Source organism: Mytilus trossulus, chromosome 1 (genome assembly GCF_036588685.1).
Source record: "Mytilus trossulus isolate FHL-02 chromosome 1, PNRI_Mtr1.1.1.hap1, whole genome shotgun sequence".
NCBI classification, from domain to species: domain Eukaryota; kingdom Metazoa; phylum Mollusca; class Bivalvia; order Mytilida; family Mytilidae; genus Mytilus; species Mytilus trossulus.
In genome coordinates, this window is record NC_086373.1 from 67,779,139 (window position 1) to 67,800,467 (window position 21,329).

The following is a 21,329-nucleotide window of genomic DNA, read 5'->3' on the forward strand; positions in this document are numbered from 1 at the left end:
TTCAACACAGGTTTCGTTCCGCAAAATTATTTGCGCAAAAGACATTTCAAGGTCAGTTACAATTGATTTGTCTATTTTTAGAAACGTAAATTGTAAGTTTTATTTTTCACAACAGAAAGTGTTATCAACTTTGTTAATGATTAATGCATTTCATTTTATAAAAAAAGAAAATTTTAATTATTTTTCAGGGATAATGCATTGATAAGGGTCGGCGGGAATAAAAAAAACATGAAAAGTCAATTTTATTTTTATTCTGAAAGTCGGCAAAATCGGGTCGGCGGATCCGTAAACCAACAAAATAAAAAACCGTGGCCTTATTACTGTACTATAGAGGCAAACCACAATATATTTTGAGTGTAAAATAGTGAAGGTACATTTGTTTGAGGTCAGATTACATGAAAACAAAATATATATAAAAAGCTTATATTACAGTAAAGTTTCAAATAAATTTCCACATTTCCAAAATTAGAGGCTAAGAAAGATCTGAAAGGTCTAAAATATAGAAAATGTTTTTGTGGAATCTATACAAGTTGTCTTTACTCTGTCATTGGCTCTTGTTATATCTAATAAATGATGCAATTATTGGAAACTTGCAGATCATCTATAAAACAGGTATAAACAGTAGTAAACTTGTCACATGAGGAATTTTGTGTGTCCGAGGCGATTTATTTGGATGTACCTTCATCGGGAACATCGACAAAGAAGCCAGTGATTTGCAGAGTTGTAGCAAACAAGGAAAATACAAAAAATACCAAAAACCATCTACATGTACAAATGTATGTAACAAATTATTATAAACCAGTGAACTTTGTTAAGTGCGTCACTGATTTTTAAACAACCACGTTTTAAAAGCACACACTTAAATTTCCTCGAAAACAAAGTAGCTGATTTTAATACAAAGTACGACAAGGTGCTTTATTGACCCCTCACCAATTGATATTATATATACATAACATAAATGGTCTTATAAATACAGAAACTTGAAAATGATTTATATTGTTCCATTAAAAGGGAGGCTGTCAACCAACTAAAGATTAAAATCATCACATATTAATTTGCTTTATCGATACAAATTAGAGATTTTACCTGTTATCTGAGACAACGTGGGGCCAAATGACATACACATATAAAGTAAGAAATATTTTATTTTGGCAAAAGTACAAAATTGTACGGCCACGGCTTGACAAAGAATGGGACTGCCGAGAAACATAATTGGCAAGTCCCTAGTATATATAATTAAACCTTATAGTCCATTCCTTATTCCTTATTTCCACATTATTGTCCATTCCTTATTCCTTATTTCCACATTATTCTTATTCCTTATTTCCCCCTTATTGTTATTCCTTATAATGTCATTTCCTTATATATCAATATAATATCCTTATTAACATTATTGCTTCCAAAATATATCGGATGCTGGCCCTGGGAAACAGAAGCTCAGCGGATACATAATTCCATTATAAGAAGCATAATATATTTGTAGATGTTGTGTCGCTATTTTCGCCACATGGTCGAACTCAGTGGCTATGCCAAGAGTTATTGGACACTTAGTTCGACCACAGCCACAAATGCGGTAGCGACACAACACACCCGCCGTGACCGTACTTTTAAATGACCACATATATTTATATCTAAATTACCCTGTAATGAAATAAGAAAAACAATTGCCCACATGAGATAAAGTAAAATTGAAACTGAATCCATTATTCCTACTTGTATTCAAACCTTTAAAATTTAGAACACATGAACACTGGTACTTGTCACCAAAGTCAGAGAATAAGGGGACTTTAACCTTTGGTCTTTGCATTTCATATTTTTAACCAATAAATTAGACAATATTTTAGTTTAGTTTCTGTTATTTCTATACATGTACCATGACAACATTGATGAGTTTTTGAGAATGATATTAGCAAAGTTTTGCAACATGATCTTTCTTTACGGATAACAGTTAGCCGTCCTAAAAACCCTTTTAATTTGTTTCAAGTGATATATAAGCAATAAATAAAGTTACATGCAATAAAAGTGCCTTAAGTGATTCTAAAAGTGGTGGCCAAATGATATCATAATTATACATTTTTCGGAACGCTTCGAAAGCCACTAGACATGTACACTATGTATCTGATGTATCTACTTGAAACAAATAAAAATTACTAAAAAGGAACAATTTACAGACACTGTGTCCTATCGATGCATCTACTTGATACAACTCAAAATATAGTTTGATTAATTAATAAGACACAATTTACAGACACTATGTCCTATCAATGTATCTACTTGATACAAACTAAATTATCCTTAAAAGACACAATTTACTGCAGACACTGTGACCTATCAACGTATCTACTTGATACAAACTAAATTATCCTTAAAAGACACAATTTACTGCAGACACTGTGTCCTATCAATGTATCTACTTGATACAAACTAAATTATCCTTAAAAGACACAATTTACAGACACTGTGTCCTATCAATGTATCTACTTGATACAAACTAAATAATCCTTAAAAGACACAATTTACAGACACTGTGTCCTATCAATGTGTCTACTTGATACAAACTAAATTATCCTTAAAAGACACAATTTACAGACACTGTGTCATATCAATGTATCTACTTGATACAAACTAAATTATCCTTAAAAGACACAATTTACAGACACTGTGTCCTATCAATGTATCTACTTGATACAAACTAAATTATCCTTAAAAGACACAATTTACAGACACTGTGTCCTATCAATGTGTCTACTTGATACAAACTAAATTATCCTTAAAAGACACAATTTACAGACACTGTGTCCTATCAATGTATCTACTTGATACAAACTAAATTATCCTTAAAAGACACAATTTACAGACACTGTGTCCTATCAATGTGTCTACTTGATACAAACTAAATTATCCTTAAAAGACACAATTTACAGACACTGTGTCCTATCAACATATCTACTTGATACAAATAAATTATCCTTAAAGGACACAATTTACAGACGCTGTGTCATATCAATGTATCTACTTGATACAAACTACATTATCCTTAAAAGACACAATTTACAGACACTGTGTTATATCAATGTATTTACTTGAAACGAACTAAATTATCCTTAAAAGACACAATTTACAGACACTGTGTCCTATCAATGTATCTACTTGATACAAACTAAATTATCCTTAAAAGACACAATTAACAGACACTGTGTCCTAACAATGTATCTACTTGACACAAACTAAATTATCCTATTAAAAAAGACACAATTTACAGACACTGTGTCCTACCAAAATATCTACTTGATACAAACTGAATTATTAGAAAAAGACATAATTTACAGATACTGTGTCATAACATTGTATCTACTTGATACAAACTAAATTATCCTAAAATGACACAATTTACAGACACTGTGTAAATATTCGTCCTGATAGATATGCCTGAAATATTTGCCACTAGACGTTAATCAACCAACAATCAAATCAATCCTATTAAAATATTTACTTGGTACAGAGAAAATTTATGGTCTAATAAATTATCTGAATTAATGAAATATATTGGAATACCCTTTAACAAGCATTGTAATAGTAATTTCAAACTGAAACTGGAAGATTTCTACAAGATAAAATTGAATTTCAACTATCTAAGATAAAAGATGGAAACTGTGGTTAACTTTAGCAATAGAAACTGGTAGGTATGCAAGACCAACAATACCCTCTAATGAGAGATTTTGTAAATTTTGCACAGGAAAAACTGAAAATGAGATTCATTTCTTTAGTGAATGTCCACAATATAACAAAATTAGGTCTAAATATAAAATTAATGATATTAATTCAAATAATTTGGATGAACATTTTTCCAAAATGTTAAATCCTATGTCTGAAAAAGGATAAAAATATATTTGTATGTATATTGAAGAAGCTCTTCATATGAGAGACCACCGTACCGTTTCATCAGAGAATAATCTTTTACATTAATTCGTGCGTATACACATAATTCTTATATCTTATATAGGTGATTGTGTATTTTAAGTAAATTTATGAAAATTTGAGTAACAAATTAATGATGTATAAGTTTATGGTATCAATATCAGTTTATAATGTAATGTCTTTCCTACTGTTATGAAAGATTGTATCAGAGTTGAGCCGTCCTTTGATAATGCATGCTGTTAAATTGTATAGTATACACCATTGTTTGCAATACGAGAAGTCGAGCCAACTGCATAACTTGTGTCAAGTTTGACGACTGTTTAATTTAAATAGCAACCAAAGAACAGTTATCTATGTAAAACATAACTTGTTTGTCCCTCAATTTGAACTTAAACAATATAACTATGGCCAGTATTGGAACAAGTTCTAAAAACAAACAAAATTATCATACCTTTCATAAATTACCCATTCGTGAACCAGTCTCATATTGAGGGACCCTACAATTTATGGCAGGATGGGGACCATTGCATCTCAAACATATATGAATGTATCGACATTGTGGTAACATACATGCACCTATGTTATTGAACTCCTAAAACATTTCCTGTTAGTGTTAACCATATTAACCCCATAACTAGGTGCATTTTGCTGCACTGTATGAATATATAACATCCAAAGTTCTTGGTCAACAGTAGCCCATGACATATCTGAATTTCTAGCTTTCTTTAAACGAAACTGTTGATTATGGTCCTTCGAACCTGGCCCAATATTGAACGACTTGCACCCAACTTAACCGAATACATACATGTTAAAATATCTTGTGCATCTTCTAAATGTACACCAACATAAATACTTAAGTAAATAGGGAAAGCATCTATCCATGTGTAAAAATCAGTAATCTTTTTACTTGGTTTAGTTTGGATAATCAGCTGTCCATTTGTATCTACAGTTAGATAATTTGATTGCTCTGTGCCTGAATTTGTATTAGAGCAATATACCTAAACCTACATATTCACCCTTAAATATTTTATTCTGAGTTTTTGTGAAACATTTAAACATAGATTATCATTTAGACTAGTTATTGGCAAAATATTAGAACTTTGTGTTATACCTGTATTCGATTGTTGCCTTTCATTGACTGAGTCGGGAGATGTAACAGTAGCTGGAGAGTGCATAAGGGCATTGACAATCTGAACAACTTCATTTTTAAGTTCTGGAGTCATCATACATGTAGCTGAAACTTGCGTGGAAGTATGCTGTCCAACGACATTGCTAGATCTGTTTCCCAACGGTGTCGGTTACGTCCCTCTTTTGTAACCTTTGGCTGCGTTTATAACTTTTAGAGGGCCTTTTTGACATACGTACAGTTTTTCCCATTTCCATAAGATGTTTGGTTTTTAAAACTGAAAATTACTACAATAATATCAGTGAAACGACCGTTGAAAAGTTATAATAGATATACAATTCGTCTAAACATCAACCCAACAATGTTAGATCTGTAAATTTGCTTTCGCAAATTATAAATAGATATATTTTAATTTTTACAAACTTCATACATTTACAGCCGGACAGCAAATCCCATAATGGCGTCGATTTTATTATTATTGTCACCTGATTTCGGATTCAAAAAATGGCTTTTTTTTTAAACGGCAATGACGCCACGAAAACGTCAGCGTAAATACATTTTAAGTTTCTCCCAAAATTAACTACATATATCATTTGATACGGAAAGTTTTAGACTTTCGCTGTGTTCATATTTAAAGAGTTAAAACTCGAGACTTTCTTGCAAATTTGATGGTTGAAGTTGAAAAAAAGTTCCGCGGAAGTGACACTTGAAATTAAATAAATGTAAATTGTAATACCAAACGGAATGGTAACGGGATTTCCATTATATGAATGATACCGCCTGATTTTATGAACAGAAAATGCCTATTGATAGAAAAACTCGCCAGGTAAAACGGCATTGTGTCAATTCAACAAGCCCCGAAATTGAACGACCAAAGGGGAATAACTCTATCTAAACAACATGCCAAACATAAACAAAGAATGGGCGGCGACAAGAAACGACAAGGACATTATTTTTGTTTGCGAATCACGACTCTTTACATAAATTTCAAAAGATAACATCATAAATCTTTATAAGAAGTTGAAAGTTCCTAAGTAACATGGAAATAGCGATAATATAAAAAAAGAAGATGTGGTATGATTGCCAATGAGAGAACTATCTACAGCCAGACAGCAAATCCCTGATTTGTCCGTTAAAACCCCGGATTTATTATTCGAGAATCAAGTGGAGATAATTTCTGTGAATCCCGTCAATAGATGTCGCTGCGCTAGAAAAAAAATTGTTGCCGAAAACGACACCTTGAAAAAGCACATTTTTCAATATTATATCAACGGAATAATGGTCCTGTCGGTTAAAATTTAAATCAAAGGCATACAAGCATAATAAATTTAAAAAGAAGTTGAGGTGACATTAGCCAGATAAATAAAATCGAGCGATTATTTTTCAGTTTTTGGGATAGCCATTTTTCCGCTTCGACTGTCGATGGCCAATTTTCTGCTCAGAACGAATTGACACATTGCCGTTTTACCTAGTGTTAATAAATATGACTGGGTTATTTGGGTACATTGAGACACGGAGAATAGCTACAGTATGGTCACATGACGTTACCAGGCGATGCAAATGCGCAATCGGCCTTTCCGCCCACATCCATAATATTGCAAGGTCATACAAAAAAATCTCCTAATTATTTCAGCAATACAACACCAGTTGAAATCATAACAAAGTAATAACTGTACAAAGCTTTCACCAACGAAAATATCTTCAAGTTTTCTAAAAATTTCACTCGGCCAAATCAGTTATTTGTGTTTAATTTCCCTTTTAAATGTCCCAAATGACGTAGTCCAGATAAGAGGTCACAGTTGAAAAGACTTGTTTACAAACAAAGTTTGCTTACACGTTTTGTTATTTCACCTTAAAACTCATTGTTTAATATAAGGAAAGGTAATATAATATCAGAGCTATACATTGGGCACTGTTCATTGATATTTTGAGCACATTTGTGTACTTTTTCTGGTTTTTGTGTAAATAATTTTCTTCCCACATTTCTTTACCCCACACACATTCAATTTTTTAGTGCCTGCAGCTTAGTATTATAATATTCAAATATACAGCTTATTTAGTCTTCATTTACACATAGTATCCAATAGTATTTAATGTAGGACTGATAAAATCTGGGACATAATGTGACAGTCCCTGTACCAGAACTTGTGAAGGTGTGGTATAGCCTTGCCCACAGATATTTCATTGCATTTTGATATTTACTGATTTTAGAAACCTCTTTTCCATTAACTTTTTTAATTTACTGCTTACTGTACATTATCCCCTAACATCAGTAACCAGATTTCCCTGTCTTTTTTCATTTACACTTGAATTGGTATACATTTAATTTACTGATAGTCATAAAATATTTTGTTTTAAAAATATAATTTAAAATTTAATTTTTGATTGTATAATTTAGTTCGATTCAGTTTATTTTATTTCAATTTTTAATTATTTTTATGTGATTGTTTTAAAATATAAATATGCCACGCAAGAAAAACTGTGATATTGTACATGAAGGTAGACAATCAGGACCATGTGTTCACTGTCGGTTACATGAAAGAACAGACCGATATATCCATCTGGTGCAAAAAAAGGAAAGTGCTCCTGAATTTTACACTTTTGTAAAACAAATATACCTTATTGAGGATGAAGGGTGCATATGCAGAAAATGTGAACTGAAATTAATTAGAAGCTATGATCTACAAAAGCTAAATCAAGATATTCAGGATGAAGCTACTCCAGTAAAACAACAGTGTTTTCCACATGAATGTCCTCCAAGTAAGAAGAAGGCATTGTGCTATCTTGCAAAACACAACTTGTGTAACTCAGATGAAAAACTTATAACAACCTCTGTTGAAATTGGACCATTCGAAACTTGCTTTCATGTAGAATTTGACAAGAAATATCTCCAACCTGGTAATGAGCAAGTAACACTGGATATTTGTCACATTCACTATATGTACTTTAAAAATTATGCTGCAAGATCAAACTGCTCTATATGTGAAAGAAGCACAACAAAATTAAAAAGGGTCAATGTAGAGGACCGGCTACAGTTATTTAAGGTATATTTGAAAGAGGAGTTGCAACACGAAACACCTGATGAAGATGGAAAACCTATTGTATGTCTTTCATGCTACAAAGCTTTCAACAAATACACAAAGTCTGATGAACAGGAAAAATCTAGAGCAAAAACAGATATGTATTTGACCGACTGTCTCTCTAGTATTGAAATCATGGAGTGCAATACACGCAACATTGACACATACTGCTAACGAAATATATTGAAATATGTGGTCAGCAGTTTCTTATTATATAAACCACTGTTATTATCAAAACTATACAATGTTTATGCATCAGAGGTGGACAAAGCAGTTAAAGACTTCAATTTAGTTGTTAATGATGACCGTCTTAGAATTGTACAGCATAGTGCGACTTGGCTTTTAACAATGTTGAAATCTTCTCTGGGACCAGCACTTGTTTTACATGTTGCACAAAGCAAAAAACAAGGAAGAATGATTTACAGGCTTGGAACTAACTTGATTCAGTGTTTACATTCCACTATTTCAGACCACCATAAAGAGAGTGATGAGCTTAACAATAAGATTAGTGCTCTGGAGAAAAAAGTAAACAGTAACATAGCATCAAGCTCATCCGTAAATACAATGGAATGCCTGGATAAGACTGCCAGACTCTTGAAAACTCATGTAAAGCTTTATGTTCAAGACGCAATCAAGACACAACTACCAGATTTATTTAAGGAAATCAAGAAAATAAATCCCACATTATGGAACTTTATCTATGTGTTAACATCAAATGAGGAAGAAGAGAAAATTTGGAGACAGAGTTATTTTTCATGGAATAAGCATTATATGCCAGAGGATATGCAACAAAAATGTAGGCTCTTTCCTAGACTTTACATTGCCAGTTGTATCTTTCATGCCAACAGCTCACATTGTGTTCAGCCACTTCATCTACTAGCATCTGATATATTAGATAAATACAGTAATTCCTCATCGGATCTCTTGACTATTAATTCCAGACTTGTTGCCGGAATTTCAAAGGACACATTAAAGAGATTTATTACAAACAGAGTGATGCAACTAAATAGAGATAATACCATCAGTTCGGAAAGTTTCGCTTTAGCTTCTTTCGATAATCTTGACAAAAATCAGAGCTATGCATTAGTGGGATCTGGAAAAGACAAGTCAGGTTTTCATGGTACAACTATTCAAGCTGTGATACCTAAGCCAAGTGAAAAGAATGAAAATCTAGATATTGCATCGCCTGAACATATTGAAAAAATAGATCACAGAAAACGAATTGAAATGTCTAGTAATAGAACTTTACCATCAGACATAATCAAATCCTTAAAGGAACCGAACAACTTAATTGGTGAACCATCGGAGGTGAAGTATAATAAATTTCAAGCTTTAAAACTGGTGGATTTTCATGAATCTAAATTTGAAATACATCAATGGAATACATTTCAGAGTATATTGATATCCTATGGCTTTGTAAAGGATCATGTAAAGGAAAAGCACATTATCATACCAGGTCTAAAAACATATCTATCATATTCTCAAAAGACAACCGAAGCTTCAACGTTTCATTCAATTGCAGTACTTGATGACCCCGACGATTCGAAGGAGACAGTTGTCAAAACACTAAATATTTTGCATGACCGGTTTCAGATTGGAAATAAACTACAGTACCTAGTTGTTGTTGGTGATGGCAAGTCATATGATCATCTCATTAAACTTAAAGCGGAATATGGGTGTGTGTTAGACTGGGTTTTACCATATCCAGGAGATTGGCATATTTTAAAAAACATCTTGCCAATATTCATCAAGATTTTCTATGATGCCGGATTGAAAGAATTAGCAGGAATTTACCATCATGGTGCTACGCTAAAAGTGTTGACAGAGTGTACTAAGTTTAGTGTTACCCACAGATTTTTTTTGTCATGTATGGGAGGCAATGCTCAGATGCCAAATAAATGCATACAAAAACCAGGAAACAGTAATGGATTGGCGTAAAGAATTAGATATTGTGTTGAATACTGTGTTGAGCTCTTGTGATCATACACCTGACACCAGTGAAAAGTGCGCCGGAGATATTTTAGATTGTGAGATGTGGAAAAGTTTATTACAAGAGAAATCAAAACTTGAAAGCTTGCTTGAGGGTGTGCACACTAATTTTGATCAGTGGAGGTTCCATAATTGTACAGCCAGTGCTACATTTCAGTTCTGGGACACATTTGTCCACACAGATTTCATGGCTTACCTAGGAATATACATTGGAAATAGAAGCAGAAACTGGAATTTAAGGAACGTATCACTGAAAAAACTGGCATGCCTATTTTATGCATTTGACAGACACAACTACCTCCGTATGATTCCTTACCACTTAGCTGATCTTCAGACTTTTCCACAATCAGTTCTAGACCATTTTGAGGCAGGATGTTTTTCCGTTTCCATCACTGGAAAAAATTATTACTGTGTTGCGTTGGATGAGGCTCATGAAATGGAAATTAATCTAAAAACCAAGCAGGCAATAAATTCATTTAGCCCAACATCTCTGGCTACTCTAACACATTACTTGCCATATAGAGCTGAAACATTGCACAATATTAAAACCCAGTTGTGTATAGAAAAAAGTGATTCACAATACAGGGAGACCAACAAGCCCTTCATTGAAACAGAAGAACTTACTATCAGGCAGTATTTGAGTGAACTTAACACCACATCATTATTTCAGGAGAATTCGGAGTGTCCACTTGTACACATTTTCAAAAAAACAGTGGCAACAACAGATCAGTCTAACAGCATGTTAAATTATAGGGAGTATGGGAACACAGACATGCAAAAGTATATAACATGCTTCCTTATTAAATCTACTGAATTATCTGCTAAACAGATGCATGGAAGAAAGCGAATGAATTTGAAAACCTTTGCGCCAATGAAAATTAGTATGCATAAACAGAAAAAGGAAATCAAAGACAACCAAACAGTGATTTCTTGCCTTCGCAAACAGATTGCATTTTCGAAGCACACTCAGAAACCAGTGACAGACTTGGATCAGTTTATTTCACTTCCAAGAGCAATAAGTGATGCCTCAGGCCAACCTCTAAAAGGTACAAAATCCAATGCATTGAAAGTAATAAAATCAACCTATGAAGCTGCTTTTCTGTCGTCACTTCCAGTCATTGATGAATCTGTTCAAAGTAATGTAATTCTTGAAGGAATGTTTCTGATCAACACAATCCCGCTTTCCTCACATAGGACATTCAGTGATTATGCAGAATTTTTGTTTAACAGATGGATTGTAAAGTCACATATTCAGTTTAAAGCTCAGGAGATTCATCCCAATAGAAATGGTACAAGTCCTAAGGATATTGAAAGATCAAGAAGAATACATGATTTTGTATCAGAAAAAACATACAAAAATGTTTCGTCTCATGTGCTTCTGCCTACCAACTGGAGAAATTTCCTTAATGTCCGAGACCATAAAAGAAAGTTAGTGAACTACCTGAGTTATCAACTTATAACACTGTCACTGCAGAGATTTCAAAACCATGAATGTGTTGTTGTTACATCTGGAGGTTTTGATGATGAAAATATGGACAAGGCTTTGAGTTCACTTGGTGGTGTTGATGGAAGTATTGTTGAATGTTGTCATCTGAATAGTAACCACGAAGAAGGTGATACACGAGTTTGGTTGCATGCAATACAGTCCAAATCACATCGAATCATCATTTACAGTCCTGATACCGACACATTCTTTATTGGACTACCATTCATTGATTTGATTGCTGACAAGACCATATATATACAGCTGAAAGATTCTTGCTTTGACCATCAATTTGTAGATATGAGAATGTTTGCATTGCAAATGTCCAATGATATGTGTTTGAAAGGCTTAGCAACATCAGTCGACTGTTTGCAGATGGTGTATATATCTAGTGGATGTGATTTTGTGTCATTTTTTCATGGATATGGAAAGAAAACATTTTTTGATATATTTCGTCAAAATGCTGACTTCATTTCAAGTGATCTTTCCATTTGTGATAAGGATAACATCCAAGGATTGTGTGCATTTTTCCGCCTTATTCTATGTGTATATTTCTCAAAGCACAGGACAGCATTTCAACCAGCAATTTCAGTAAAGGAAATGTATGACAAAATCATTTGTGAAAGTGCTTTAGATAAGCATGTTGCTCTTATTAAAGATTTCCGTGAGAGGATGTGGGAACGTGTAATGTCAGAGGTCGAAATGATTCCCAATGCAGAGGCGTTGAAATTACATTGGCTAAGATGTTGTTGGGTAATGCAATACTGGAAACAAGGAAACACCAACTCTATGTCGCTGCCAGGCTTGAATAGTTACGGATGGAATATATCAGATGGAGAAATTACAGTTGTGTGGGACACTGAAATAAATTTAAAAAAGTGAATGATACCATACAGTGGTATACAGTACAGCCTGTGACTTCCTCTTAGTAATGTCCACCCTCTTGCATGGTCAACATCCAATGGTGAACATTTATTGGGGTATTCAATCTTGAGATGTTGGCCATTTATTGGGGGTCATAAATCATAGGTAGATTTTTTTATCTAATTATGTTACCTGTTAAAATCAATCAGGGTTGAAGTTTTCAGCTGGTATGTTTCATTAAAATTTACCTGTACAGGTAACTTGGTTTCTTTTGAAATTGACATTTCACCTTTTTTGGAAAATGTAGAATACAATATTGTTTTAGTCTGTTAATTTATTATTATTTTTTGTCTTTAACTTTATTTAATTTTGTATTTTTTTAAGGTTTTATTTTTTTATTTTTGTAAGTTTTGTTTCTTATTATTTTAATTTCTTCTCAGTAAGAATCTTGAGTAGAAATGGCAAAAAGTTAAAGATAGAGTTATTGACTAGCATTTGAAATAAACAGACTTTTAATAATTGTTTTTTAAGTAAAAAGGTTTATATAAATGTACATGATGTACATTGTATTCAATTATTTGTTAACATTATTAAATGAGTTATTACTACTAATAATAACTAATAATCATGCAAGTGATATTTTAAATTAAAAAAATGAAAGTAATTAAACAATTTTGTTTCTTAACAAAATAAGATGATCAATATCAATCCTTTTACAATAAATTTTGATAACATCTAATATTATTCAGGAAAATTACAAGTACCATTATATGGTTTAGGAAAAAAATAATTTTGTTTATCTTAACTTTCTTCAAATCTCAAAAACAAGAGTTGTGATCAAACAATCACTGAAAAGACTTATTTTCCAAATGTCCACCTAGTTATCATCAAATTTTGATAAATGTTCATTAAAACTGCTAATCATAATGATTTTTTTTTCAAAATTTGTCTCCAGAAAAATAGTGCACTTCTAAAGATGGTGACACTTTAATGGTCTATTAATTAAATCATTTTTTTCATTGTATTATATTGTCAATAGTGCTGGACTGGTATGATACATAATCTTGGTATACATTTACAAAGAATATTTCAATCAACCTAGGCCTTTTAGATAAAGTTAATAATTGCAGGGACTTGAATGAATTAAGACTTTTAAAGTCCTTAATAAAAAAATGAAAATAAAAACTTTTGATAAAAACTGTAAACTTGATTGTGTCAATAGGTATAGAATTTTTGGTCATAATTTAGAAATAAAAAATAGTGGACAATATAAAATTCCTAGAAAGGATAGAATGTGTAAACTGTTTCTCTTGTTACAAGGTCAATGAAGAACACCTATTCCTTGATTGTAAAATTAACAAAACAAATTTGAAATAATCCATTTTTAAATTATTTACCTTCTCATTATAATGTCTCTAACCCAAGAACAAAAAAGTAAAAGAAATGCTTAACCTCTAAAACATGGATCATGTTTAAAATATCAAATGACAATAAAAATATTATCAAATTTTGTTGTAATGAATATTTCTAATACTTATTAATATTTTATTCAATAAAGAAATAATGAATTGCCTAAATTTTATTTAGTGTATGAGTCCTAAAGACAATCTTTATCATTTGTTAAATAATATTGAATGCAGATCAGTCTATCTACAATAATAAACCATTTTGATTTTAGAAAATTAATTTTTGAGAAACACCTTGTCAATAGAAAAAGGCAGGCATTGTAAATGTTTGCAGTATATTTGAAAATGATATTCATTTATTTTTCACTACCAAAAAATAACTTAAATTGATCAAAAACTATTTAAAAGGTATAATATCAAAACTAATAGTCATGGGACAATTATGTTTTAATTAAGCTGTTTGTTCAACTAATTTTATTATTTCAATTTATTTTTGAATTTCTTGTCATAATCACAGTTATTAAATTTGACAAACACATACATCATTACATGTATATTTTACCTGAGACACCTGACCTGTAAGTTATATAATTTTAACACTTCGATGCATTCAAGATTTCCCTTTATCCTTGACTAGTTTTTGAGTAATACCTTGTGTATTAAAAAAGCAACAGGGGGTATGATGATGAACATATAGGGCCACCATGGTGAACATATTTTTTATGGCCACCATTAATAAGATAAAGTCACAGGTAGTACTGTACCAATGGATGTTCCTGCAAAAGTGGTTGTACAACATTAAGATGTAGTTGTAAAAAATCTGCAAACAAGTACTGTTCACCAGGTTGCAAGTGTGTAAACTGCGTTAACTTGCCAACAAACCTGAACCAAGTGGTTGATGATCCAGATTCTGATTTAGAAGACAGTGAACAAGAAGAAGACATTTCATATGAATCTGATTCAGAAACAGATATCAATGAGTTTGCAGCAGATACATCTGGAAATTCATCAACTGCTTACAAAAACTACTGGGACACTTTTGAGAATTATATTTTTGCAGTACCTACAGATTAATGTAATATCCCATATATATACATGAAATAACTGCATACTCATACTGTAATCAGAATGTATCATGTACTTCATTAACATTTATACTGTACTTCAAAGTTTATTATAAATTCATTTTTAAATGTTTTTTTTTAATCAAACACAAATATTTTTCTTCAAAGTTTCCTTGTGATTTATGAATAATGAAAATGAGGGTCTTGTTAAGATGAAATAATTGGTCTTATAATATGCATAAAATTAAATTAGAAAATAGATTATATTCTAAATGTCTTCCTATAAAACCTAATACCTAAGATTATATTCATCTGATATAGGATTATATTAACTATTTCTTAATTATTCACCCTCTTTCCCCCCCCCCCCCCCCCAAAAGAAAAGGGAATAAAACACGCCAATTTAATTTGTCAACAAATTCCCCCTCAAAATTTAAGACCAAATTCCCTTTAAATAAATCTCTATTTAAGTTTTTGAATATGTAAGTGGGCCCTGTTGTAAAAATAAAATGAAATAGAACAAGAAGTAATTGTAACAGGATGCTGTTACAAAGTCTCCCAAACAAAGCTCCCATAACTCGCCATTCATATGGTTCCATATTAATTTGATTTGATTTTTTGTCCTCTACAAGAATATATATGGCTTAGGGGTGGGGATCTCCACCATTTACAAGTCTTCCAACAAGAGAGGGTGAGGTGACCCCATAGGGACTTCCCTTTTATTTCATTTCATTTGTTTTATTGTCCACTACAAGAATATGTATGGTTTAGGGGTGGGAATGTTGACCGTTTAAAGGTTTTCAAACAGATGGTGGTGGGGTGACCCCTTGGGGACCTCTCTTTTATTTCATTTCATTTGTTTTATTGTCCCCTACAAGAATATGTATGGTTTAGGGGTGGGGATATTGACCGTTTAAAAGTTTTCAAACAGATGGGGGTGGGGTGACTCCTTGGGGACCTCTTTTATTTTATTTCATTTGTTTTATTGTCCCCTACAAGAATATATATGGTTTAGGGGTGGGGATGTGGACCGTTTAAAAGTTTTCAAACAGATGGGGGTATGGTGACCCCCTGGGGACCTCTGATTTATTTCATTTCATTTGTTGTATTGTCCCCTACACGAATATATATGGTTTAGGGGTGGGGATCTGGACTGTTTACAAGATAATAGCATATTCTCAAATTAAATGGGGGGATGACCCCAGGGGACTTCCCTTATATTCATTTAATTTGTTTTATCCTTAAATTGGTTGGAGGCTCCTTATTTGGGGGACATATGGTAACAGGTTAGACCCTCCACCTTAAAAAAAACCCATTAGTTCCTGTATAAGTAAAGGCAGCAACAAATCATTTATGATTTTTACACCCATGGACAATAGTAATAACTTCCAGTTTATACATGTAGTATAACTAATAATATCATTTAAAATTCATGACAACCTGTATTTAATCTAAATCATTTCAACTTGTATTTATACAGAAAAGAAGAGAATTCATTTTTCATTTATATATATGTTTTAAACAAATTGTGTTATGAACAAAAATGGTTTAACAGTGTAATAAACAAAAGTGACATGTGACAAAGGACCATTGAGGTGTAGTAATAATTTTCAACCAGCATTTCCCAATTCATTAAATTTTAACATTTTCTTTATTTTTGTTGGAAATTATAGATTTCATACCACACTGACTTCTTTTTATATCTTTTTTTTTTAATGGGATCATTATTAAGGTACTGGAAGGTGCTAAACAAAGTTATATGGTATATTCAGATCCTTCTAAGATCAATTTATCTAGATCTATGTAGAACAATTTTAGATCGAAAGAAATAAAAACAATATTTTATGACCTGCATGTTCATCATGTTTTTTTCCATTATCATTCATGACCTAATAGTGACTGAAACAGACCTAATGTATCAATATTATAGTTATTCTTTGTGTAAATACATGTAATGCATTTATGCTCGTTTTAATGAATGCTTTAATATGATAATTAATATGTATCTTATTTTACATCCAACATTTTGTTTATGTAATTCTATGTTTAATGTTGTTATGAATTTCTGGATGTACAATTCACATTTTTCTCCTAAAATTAATGATTTTGATTATTGAAGCCAAAGAAGGTTATATTGTTCAAATATTATATGGAAAGTCAAAAAGAAGTATAATTCAAATCCAATTTTATTCAACTGAAATAAAAGTTTCATTTCAAAAGTCCATCCTTCTTTTCAACAATTTTAAAAATAAATACTGACATGGGAGATAACTCCGTTTACCTTAAATGACTCTGGTGAATTAAGCACATTTAGTGTTGTATGGAAGACAACTCTTACTTAATTTGAAAGGTGTTGTTCACAACATTTTTTTTTTTTAAATATTTTTAAAATCTTTAAATTCAATAGTCTCCAATTTTAAGATAGGAATATATGAACACACATTGTTGTCATTAAAGTTTTACAAATTAGTGTATTATGATGATTTGAATGTAGTGTTTGTTTTGTTTGAAAATGAAGCTTTATGATTAAAAAAAGTACATTTAATACAGTAGATCCCTCATCTTACAAGAACTGCCCTATTTTGTTATAATTTAAGACACTACAAAGTATGTGGTATATAACAAACTTTTTTCCAAAAATATCCATAGCCCCCCCCCCCCCCCCCCCCCCAGAAAAAAAATATCAAATGGCTTTCAAATTTTAACAAAATTAGTTTACATTGGATAATTTGGATTGCAACTGATGTTCACTAACTATTATATCAAGTTTTAAAGTGCAGATTGACTTTTAATTCTTTAGGTTTTTTTTGCAAATTTCAATTCAGCAAGTTGTAAGTGTTAATATGTCTACTAGAGTGTTAGTTTTGGGTCATAGCTTTATAAAACGTTTACACAGAGATATTCTTAATCGCTGGTATCCAAATTTGGTAAAGCATTTAAATTTAAGACAGGCTGGTGTAATTGTTAAGTTGGAAGGTTTATCTGGTGGGACAATAGACACACTGCTTGAAGACAAAGAGAACAGGGTTCGAAAGACAATGCTAAGATTTTCTCCAGATATTGTTATTTTACAAATTGGTGGCAATGATCTGGATGTTGTAACATTTGATATGTCTGATTACATGGAGAAAGTCTGTCAGTTCATAGGTATTTTACAGACTACATATCTGGTAAAGAAGGTTGTTCTTTGTGAGATTTTTCCAAGAAAAAAACTTAGAAATAATAAGATTTGTCCTTATGTATACCACTATGAAAAATATCTGATAGATCAATATTTCTATCTAAGTCTTGCCGACCATCCATCAGTCAGTTTTTGGTATCATAAGTCCAGACTGACAGCCCAGTGGAAACTGTTTTTGTTTGATGGCATTCACCTCAATGTTGAGGGAACAAGGAGATTTTTCAAGAGTCTTCGTGGTGCTGTCATGAGTGTCCTTTAATATTGTGTGGTAACTGTATAATGTACATGAGACAATGCCGATGGCTTAGATATAGAAACTGTACGTCTTCAACAATGACCATAAAAGTCATGATATGAAATACTGTGTGCTTCTCAATACAGAAATTGTTTTTGTTTTTAAAGATTTAAGGGGGGAAAATTATGATCTTTAGTTGAAAGAATTTTAAAATTTTGTATTACAATAAATGTAAGTCACATACATTTTATGATTACCAGTATATATAAGTTTCGTTCTTTTAAAGAAAAAAATTAAATATGGTTTAATTTTTGAATATATTTTAGCTCATCATTTTTCAGGTTAGTGTTCTCCATCCAACATAACCAAACTATTAAATTAATACATTTACTATTTGGGAAACACACAATATTTTATAACTGGCATTATTTGAAACAACTACATTCAATCCTGTATTTAACTCCTGTGCCGGTTTAACCTACCACTAATTACTTTTAACACCAAGGCACTAACCATTTATCTTCAATGGACTTATGGTATGGGGTAAAGTCTTTTGGTAATCAAACTCATTCTTTAGCCTTGGATTTTTTTTTATTCCAAAGTTATTATTGGCTTCAAACTTGCTCTTAATTTATATACTTTTTCATTGGTGTTATGTGTCTTTTGTCCTCCTATTAGTTGTAATTTTGTTTCAGTCCTGTTATGGACTCAGGTTTCCATTGGTCTTTTAAAATTTGTTTTGACACAACTGTCATGGTTGGGTTAATTTATAAGTGCTCACGAATAATAATTATACCAACTTCTATATGTTCCTTTTTTAGTTGACTTTAAGATATGGATTTGGCTTATTGGTTCCCGCGGAACATTATTGTTTTTTTAATTCTGCAGCTGAAGGACTATTATGGAAAGAAATCCTTATTTTTTTGCCAATTACATGTACTCCATTTTGTATTATTACATGACTTATTTAGAATGGGAACAGTTAAATTTTTACTACTGTGAAAGACACTTTATATTTGGATGAAAATCTTTTTTTTTTTATATAAATTACCACCCATATTTACTTCAATTACACCACTGCAGACAACAGATACATGGTAAGGGCTTTGGTCATGTTAAAATATTAATGTTTGCAATTTTTCCAACATTCAGGTCATTGCCATATATCAACCAAGTACTTCAATTTGCATCACAAAACTATTGAAATTCATATAATTGTAAACCCCACCTTAACATCCCCAGTTTTCAGTGAAGGGTAAGCATTTGTCTTGTAAGTAATCACCCTACAGCTCTTACTTTATTTTAGATAATCCAAAAAGCTTGTCAGAATTATAATTAAACATGTAAAGAAATAGCTTGATGTACTGTATATAATACATGTCTTTCCTGGAAAGCTATCTATATGCACGGACTCTAGATATAGTTTTGTCTTTGGTTTGCTGTCTCATATCTTTTTACCCCACATCTCCTGTTAATGAATTCACACATAGAACGGTAGATTTATCAGAATGAACAATAAAATGGTAGAAAGGTGCTGAAAATGTGTAATTATACCCTGTTTCAATATTCATTATATTTACCTCAACTTGGCTCAAACATGACAATGCATGACATGAAGGATAACAGTTATAATCATTTAAGTGGTATATGTTATTGAGATATCAACCGAACATCACAATATGAGGCACTTTTATAAGTAAATTTTGTCTATACCAATGCTTCCAGTTTTTCTAAGAGAAAAAAAATTAATTTAGGTTTTCACATTATTTTAAACCACTTATATGTTCATTTCTTTAAGTTAATATAACTATTATAGGTCAGCAGACATGGAAAACATAGTTCATTTAGTTGACATAAAGTTGGATGTGGGTGAAAAGCTAGTTGTTAGATATATTAGCTACCTTTTAATACCTTAATGTATTGAAATACACCCCCCCCCCCCCCCCCGACCAAACTTGCCATTCAGGGTTATTGTAACAAATATTGATCAGTTTAACTATAGTCTTGTTTCAAAACAAATGTAATACCAATGTTTATATATATGTATATGTATTTGACAAAGTAGCAGATGTTTTCATGTTTATTTGATATGTCTGATATGAAATGCAGTTGAACATGAGTCGGGTTATTTAGAGTACTACAAAATTGTTAACACCAGTTCAAAGTGTCCTTCATGACATCCTGATAAGTTGTCCATAGGGTTGGTCGTGTTACTGTTTAGGATGTCAAATTGGAGTTAGTAAAAATTTCTTAGATTTTTATGTTTACTTAATATAAGTTAAAACCACAATGACATCATGATATGTTGTACATTTGAATGTTTGTCAGCTGTGGTGATTTCAATTTTTAAAGTGATCACTTCTTGGCCAGACTTTTGTACAATAACTGCTTCATAGACAGGTTCATTTAGATATTTATGAATAATGAATAAACTTCTGTTCCAAATGTAACTCATGTTGACACAGGCTTTTTTTGAGAAGCAATTCTTGACAAGACTGTGATACATATTGTACCTATTACATGTATAAAATTGTGTATAGCAGTAACAATTGATCTCGTTCTTGGTTCTACCACACATACTCAAGCATTAAATGTTAGTCACTGACCGTGACATGCAAGTGTTCAGTATCAACGATTGTATATTTGTTCCACAGTTATTTGAATTTTACTCCTTGAAAATGTAGTAAACAATCTTTAGTATATATTTGTTTAGGGGCCAGCTGAAGGACGCCTCAAGGTGCGGGAATTTCTCGCTACATTGAAGACCTGTTGGTGACCTTCTGCTGTTGTTTAGTAACTAAGAATTTAGAACATGATTTCTTGAGCAAAAAAAAATTTCTATGCAACTCAGATGTGAAAAGGGTGGAAACTGTGTAGATGTACATTTGTGTTACCATTTTACAATTAAGAACAGAAGATGTGTAAAAAAAATAAGGACGCTACATGTATAAAGACCTTCACCATTTAGGCAATGTGGTAGTGA